The following is a 7,005-nucleotide window of genomic DNA, read 5'->3' on the forward strand; positions in this document are numbered from 1 at the left end:
CCCAGGAACTTTTAGAGTACAAAGAACACTCCTTATTTGAGCCCTGCTGATACTGGTGCTCCTCTTGTTCTGTTACATTACACATTGCCATAGCTGTTATCTATTTCATTTGTGCCGTCCATACTCTTAACCACACACATCCCCAGACACCCACTCATCATACACTAAGGAGGTGCGGACATGTTGCTGTCTTATTGTATTATAATTTCCTGTACTGTCTCTCTTGTAAAGTGCTGAGTGCATATATATACACACACACACACACAAACATATAAACACACATATAGTAAACATATCAAATGTCAGCCTCTAAGGAGTGAAATTGGTGCAATTTGAGGTTTCTGGAGCAAAAATGTAATTTTTCATTGCAAAGTACCTACCTATATCAGTGTGACTTCATTGAAGTTAATAAAACTTCTGATGCTAAAAGTCAGTTAGACTGACGTCCAAATCAATGAGTCGCAAAACAGCAGTGAGAGTTGGTGTGTGTGTGTTCATTTAAAATGATGATAATAATTGTAGTGTATGTCTTTATTTATATAGCGCCATTAATGTACATAGCGCTTCACAGTAGTAATCAAATAACAGATAATATAAATAACAGATCATGGGAATAAGTGCTTTAGACATAAAAGTAACATTAAGGAAGAGGAGTCCCTGCCCCGAGGAGCTTACAGTCTAATTGGTAGGTAGAATGTACAGAGACAGTAGGAGGGAGTTCTGGTAAGTGCGTCTGCAGGGGGCCAAGCTTTATGTATCATGTGTTCAGAATATCCACAGTGCTATTCATATGCTTCTTTAAGCAAGTGTGTCTTAAGGTGGGTCTTAAAGGTGGATAGAGAGGGTGCTAGTCGGGTACTGGGGGGAAGGGCATTCCAGAGGTGTGGGGCAGTCAGTGAAAAAGGTTTAAGGCGGGAGAGGGCTTTAGATACAAAGGGGGTAGAAAGAAGACATCTTTGAGAAAAACGTAAGAGTCTGGATGGTGCATAACGAGAAATTAGGGCTGAGATGTAAGGAGGGGCAGAAGAGAGTAAAGCTTTAAATGTGAGGAGAAGAATGGAGTGTGAGATGCGGGATTTGATTGGAAGCCAGGAGAGGGATTTCATGAGGGGAAATGCTGAGACAGATCTAGGAAAGAGTAGAGTGATTCTGGCAACAGCATTTAGGATAGATTGTAGGGGAGACAGGTGAGAGGCAGGAAGGCCGGACAGCAGGAGGTTACAGTAATCAAGACGGGAGAGAATGAGGGCCTGAGTCAGAGTTTTAGCAGTCGAGCAACAGAGGAAAGGGCGTGTCTTTGTTATATTGCGGAGGAAAAAGCGACAAGTTTTAGAAATGTTTTGAATGTGAGGGGCGAATGTGAGAGAGGAGTCGAGTGTGACCCCTAGGCAGCGTGCTTGGGCTACTGGGTGAATGATTGTAGTTCCAACAGTAATGTGGAAGGAGGTAGTAGGGCCAGGTTTGGGAGGAAGTATGAGGAGCTCTGTTTTAGCCATGTTGAGTTTAAGGCGGCGGATGGCCATCCAGGATGATATAGCAGAGAAACATTCAGAAACTTTGGTTTGTACAGCAGGTGTAAGGTCAGGTGTTGAAAAGTATATTTGTGTGTCGTCGGCATAGAGGTGATAATTAAACCCAAAAGATGTTATTAGGTCAATTAGAGAGAGCGTGTACAGAGAAAAGAGAAGAGGTCCCAGTACAGAGCCCTGGAGTACCCCCACAGAGAGATTAATAGAGGAGGAGGAGGTGTTAGCAGAAGATACACTGAAAGTACAATGGGAGAGGTAAGATGAGATCCAGGATACAGCTTTGTTCCGAATACCAAGAGTATGGACAATGTGGAGGAGAAGAGGGTGGTCCACTGTGTCAAATGCTGCAGAGAGGTCGAGTAATATGAGCAGAGTGTAATGACCTCTCTGTCTTTGGTAGCATGGAGGTCGGCAGTTATTTTAGTGAGGGCTGTTTCCGTGGAGTGAGCAGTGCGGAAGCCAGATTGTAGAGGGTCTAGGAGAGAATAGGTGTTGAGAAAATGGAGCAAGCGAGAGAATACAAGACGCTCAAGGAGTTTAGAGGCAAAAGGCAGGAGGGAGACAGGTCGATAGTTAGAAAGACAGCTAGGGTCAAGCTTGGTGTTTTTGAGTAATGGTATGACTGTTGCATGTTTGAAGGAGGATGGAAAGGTTCCAGAGCAGAGGGAGGAGTTAAAAATGTGTGTGAGCGTAGGGATTATAGTAGGAGCAAGAGGTTTTAGGAGATGGGAGGGAATGGGGTCAAGAGGGCAAGTGGTAGAGGGAGAAGAGGCGGTCAACAGCGACACATCCTCCTCTGAGACAGTGGAAAAAGAGTCAAGGAAGGCAGGAGGAGAGTTAGGAAGAGGTGTAGGATGGGAGGAAGAAACAGAGGGGATGTTCTGCCGTATGGATTCCACCTTTTCCTTAAAATAGTCAGCAAAGTCCTGAGCGGAGATGGAGGAAGGAGAGGCAGCTGAGGGTGGTTTGAGTAGAGTATCAAAGACAGAGAACAGTCGGCGTGGGTTAGACTTGTGCATATTGATTAGCGAAGAAAAGTAGGCTTGTTTAGCTTGCAAGAGGGCAGAGTTGAAACAGGATAGCATAAATTTGTAGTGAAGGAAGTCTGCTAGAGTGTGAGACTTCCTCCAGCGGCGTTCAGAGGAATAATAATAATAATAATAATAATAATGTGTAGTTTATTATATTAGCCCAACCATTAAATCCAGCAGTAATGTGTAGAAAATGTCCTGCCAGATAAGAGCCCTAAGTGAGGCAGTAAAGAGTAATGCTGTATTTACTCAAGTTCATAACATAACATTAACCAAGAATGGCATTAACTGTAACAGACGGTGATAATGAGATTCAAATGATATACAAATGAGGTATCATCAAACATCTCCTTTTCACTAAACTGTTAAGAATAGCGCTATGAGATATTGTTACGTTATTTATCATACCTACCTCTGACGCGTGGTATAACATGACCGGGAACACCTATAATAGTGCATACATGTTCATAAAACTGCCCTTTTTATGCCTTTTTAATATGTTTACCTCTTTGTAGCTTTATTTTGACAACTAGCCATGAGTGGACTAGAACTAGCTGATCACTTGGGCTACTAAAGGGTTAATAAATATGATACAAGTTTATTTAGTTAACGTTTATCCTCTATCCTTTTGGATATTCTCCCCTCCACGCCCTATTTCAGGGTCTGGCTGGGAGTCACGTTATTTGAATAATGTAGCTTCATCCTGAACTGATTTGACTTTAATCCTAGGCTAATTAGCCCTAGCAAAGCCGTTATTTTTGCACAGAATTACCTTGGTAAATACGGGTTATTTCAGGGAAACAGGTCCCTCCCAGTTTTAGTGTCACGTTACTTCCCCTGACTTAACAAAGCCTTGTAACCTCCCCCTCTTCGATAATACACGATAACGACCTTTCCCAAATTGACTTGTTGGTTTTCTTTATAATAACGTCATAATTTTAACTGTAAAAATGACCCAAATATCCTAAAATAGCGGTCTGTACTTGAGTTTCTTTTTAAGTATTGGGGCAACGCTCTTTGAACTGCATTTGAGACAAATTTATACAATATTTATGCTATATTTAAAAAAATCAATAAAAATCAGTTTGTGTGTTACTAAAGTAGTGATAGTCTGGTCTTGTGAATACAAAAGGAGATGTATTGCATGTTTTTCAACAGGGGTTCATGAGAACCCTTGGGTTTCCCCGGGCATCCCTAAAGGGTTCCCAACAATTTGAAAATGGTATCAAATACAGAAGAATTTACAATGTATCTGATCTCAGACGCGCTATTAGAGAGGGTTGGGGTTCCTTACATGTATCTGATCTCAGGCGCGCTATTAGAGAGGGTTGGGGTTCCTTACAATGTATCTGATCTCAGACGCACTATTAGAGAGGGTTGGGGTACTTTACACTGCATCTGATCTCAGATACACTATTAGAGAGGGTCGGGGTTCCTCAGAATTTCACATAGGGTTCCTTAACCAAAAAAAGGTTGGCAACCAATGCTGTATTGTGTAGCCTCAAGCACCATTGCACTTCCGCCACTGAAACAAATCAAACTTCAATTACAAAAATGAGTGTAAGACATTTGTTCACGTGTCTACAGATGCAGCCACCAGTATTAGAACACGTGTACCTGGGAAATTCTGGGAGATTCTGGGGCAGTCTCACAGTAAATGCCTCAACATTTCTGTGAGATTCTTAATGGCCCATCGGATTAACACAGTGGGGGGTCCCTGCAGTCCCATTCAATCTGAGTTGGAGTGCAGGGACCCCTGCTGTGTTAATGCGATGTTCCATTAAGAATCTCACAGAAATGTTGAGGCATTTACAGTGAGACTGCCCCAGAATTTCCCAGGCAAGAGATCTAATACTCGTGGCTGCATCTGTATATTGGACTATTAAATTGTAAGCTCTTCGGAGCAGTGACTCCTTTTCCTAAATGTTACTTTCATGTCTGAAGCGCTTCTTCCCTTTATGTGTTATTTATATTATTTGTTATTTATAGGATTGTCACGTATATTACTGCTGTGAAGCGCTATGTACATTAATGGCGCTATATCAATAAAGACATACATACCATACTAAAAAGAATCACATTGAAGCAGCAAATGTGGTGTCTAAAGGTTGCAATGCAAACTGCTGTACTGTTCTGATGTTAAAATTGTGAAACTACTTCGTGTTGTACCAAATTTTCAACCACTTTCTGTTTGTTTGTTAGCCGTAAAAAGTGACGGTGTACTGTACGTCACCACGGCCCCTGGGCCCTTTTCTTCGTGTATGGCATTAGAGGAGGGGTGCTCAACTTTATTCCTCAAGACCCCACAGCAGGTCAGGTTTTCAGGATATTCCTGCTTCAGCACAGGTGGCTCAATCAGTCCCTGCTTCAGCACAGGTGGCAGAGCACTGGAGTTGAGGACTGGAGTTGAGCACCCCTGCATTAAGACACTAAAGGATTTAAAGAACCAATCCCGCCTACCTAGCCATTCCTCCCATTTATTTACAGCATAGGATACAGGGGGTCCCCAGAGATGAAACGAGCACTGTCCAGCCCCTGGGGAACCCCCTTGGTTCACATCCTATATACAGTGTGTATACATATACGAGCCAGGATTGCTGCTTTAAGTAATTGCAAAAAACTAAGTGTCACGAAATGGATAGAAAAGTGAGACTGCCGCTTTAAGCAGTAACATGCAATCCTTATACTGTGTGCCTGACGTTAAAAAAGAATTCACCGTGAAAACAGTGCGTGGTGGAGACGTCAGTGTGCAGTCACCTTCAAATGTTCCACTGATAGAAATATTTGTAAAGTCCTTGGGGCGGCAGCTATTTGTTAATGGTGCGGTTGTACATCAGACCAAATGAAACTAATGACAAGTTAGGTTTATTTCTCTTTCTCAAATCAAGGAAGTTCAAGTATTTAGAAAAAAAATTGAAGTCTCTGCTGGATTTTTAATTTTTTTAATTTACGTAAACCTGAAGTTTAAGGTGTTTTTCTTACTGCCTTATTTTTCTCTTATCCTGTTCCATTTCTGAGTTGCTCATTTGTCAGGAATGCATAAATCATAGTCCAAGCTGTAAACAAATACAAAAGGAAAGTTATAAAAGGTTAAAAAAACAAAACAAAAAAAATGAAATGTCAGTTTTCAAGGTTCAGGATGGATTTTTTCCCATACCTAAAGTACAGTAGCATTTGGATAACTTTGAGAGGTATTTTACATAAATAGTAAAAATTCCCGGCAACACCTATGATATTTAAGTCAAATCATGTGCATACATACTGTAGCTAGCGTAGCCTCATGGCAGATAAAAATCCTTTTTTAGTTTGAGTTTCAGGTTCTGGGTTTTTTTTTGCGAGAGAGGTAATGTGTAGGTTAGCAAAACTATTTCTCCACACTAACGGAGTCTGGATAATATTTTCGTTGAATTGAGAATAACCAATAAGAAGTGTATACATATACATACAGGGCTTTTTTTTGTTAGGAGTTGGAATTTGTCTCTTCCTCTCTCATCCCCTCACTCACTTTCCTGTCTTAGTATCTTAGGTGGATGGCAGGGGCAGGACTGACTCCATATCGGGGCAGAAGAACAAGCTGTCGGCTGGAGAAGACGATTACTTGGGCAGCAGGAGGTGCTTGATGGCTAAAGGCGGGTGGCAGCAGCAGGAAAGTATTCATAACCATGTGAGAGACAGCAGGAGAAAAGCCGGGTAGGAGCACTCCCCTGCAGTCCGACCCGGAAGTCTTCAGGGAAGTCACTTTCATCAGGGATCACTGATGAAACCACAGGCATGTGGAGAAACGCGTTGGATTGGTTGCAGCAGGCACAATCTTTTTGGCTAACTCGCACTAGTCTCAGACCTCCAGTCAGATTTCGGCGTCCAGCAACCTGCCCCGCAGCGGCTCAGATCTGAGCTCACAGACCGAGCAAATACTTCCGGGTCGTTGATGTCACGTCCGGGAGGCTGCCACAGGAACGAGGACGCCGGTCGGGCAGTGAGGATTCCACGGAGCAGAGGTGCGACTGCTGTAAGGCCTCGATCAAACAGGCTGCTACATGGACGCGCGTCCGCGTTTGCGAGCCTCTGTCTGCTGGGCGATGTGTGAACATCCCCAACAGACAGAATGACGCGATTGGGGGCGTAACTTTAAATTAAAAAAAGTGTGTGTTTCTGATTGGCTGGAGAAGTGCACGTGACGCGGCTGCTGCTTGAAATTTCAACTTCGGTTGAAAGCTAGAGTTGCAGCCGGTACAACGCAGCACTTCACCGCCTGGGGTCGTTTTCTGTTTGAAAACTCCCACAGTACACAGTGAAAGAGTGGCGAATGTGCTCACGCACGTCGCATCGCGTTCTGTTTGAGCGAGGCCGTAGTTCACGTTCTGGGTGGCTGCTATGGATGCTTGCGTCCGTGCGCGCCTCCCCCGCATGTTCCTGCAGCCCCGCGATCTGTGCCCAGGCTGCAG

At 43.3% G+C, this 7,005-nt stretch overlaps 1 long non-coding RNA gene across 1 annotated transcript; it reads right to left on the bottom strand.

Annotated features, from left to right (window-relative positions):
- Positions 1-5,486: 5,486 nt before the first annotated feature.
- LOC142496541 (uncharacterized) lies at positions 5,487-6,682 on the bottom strand. The gene is made up of 2 exons (XR_012802047.1): positions 6,066-6,682; positions 5,487-5,616 (listed from the first exon to the last, which is right to left on the bottom strand). It is a non-coding gene; the product is annotated as an uncharacterized LOC142496541 (long non-coding RNA).
- Positions 6,683-7,005: the final 323 nt, after the last annotated feature.

Source organism: Ascaphus truei, chromosome 6 (genome assembly GCF_040206685.1).
Source record: "Ascaphus truei isolate aAscTru1 chromosome 6, aAscTru1.hap1, whole genome shotgun sequence".
Lineage (NCBI taxonomy): Eukaryota > Metazoa > Chordata > Amphibia > Anura > Ascaphidae > Ascaphus > Ascaphus truei.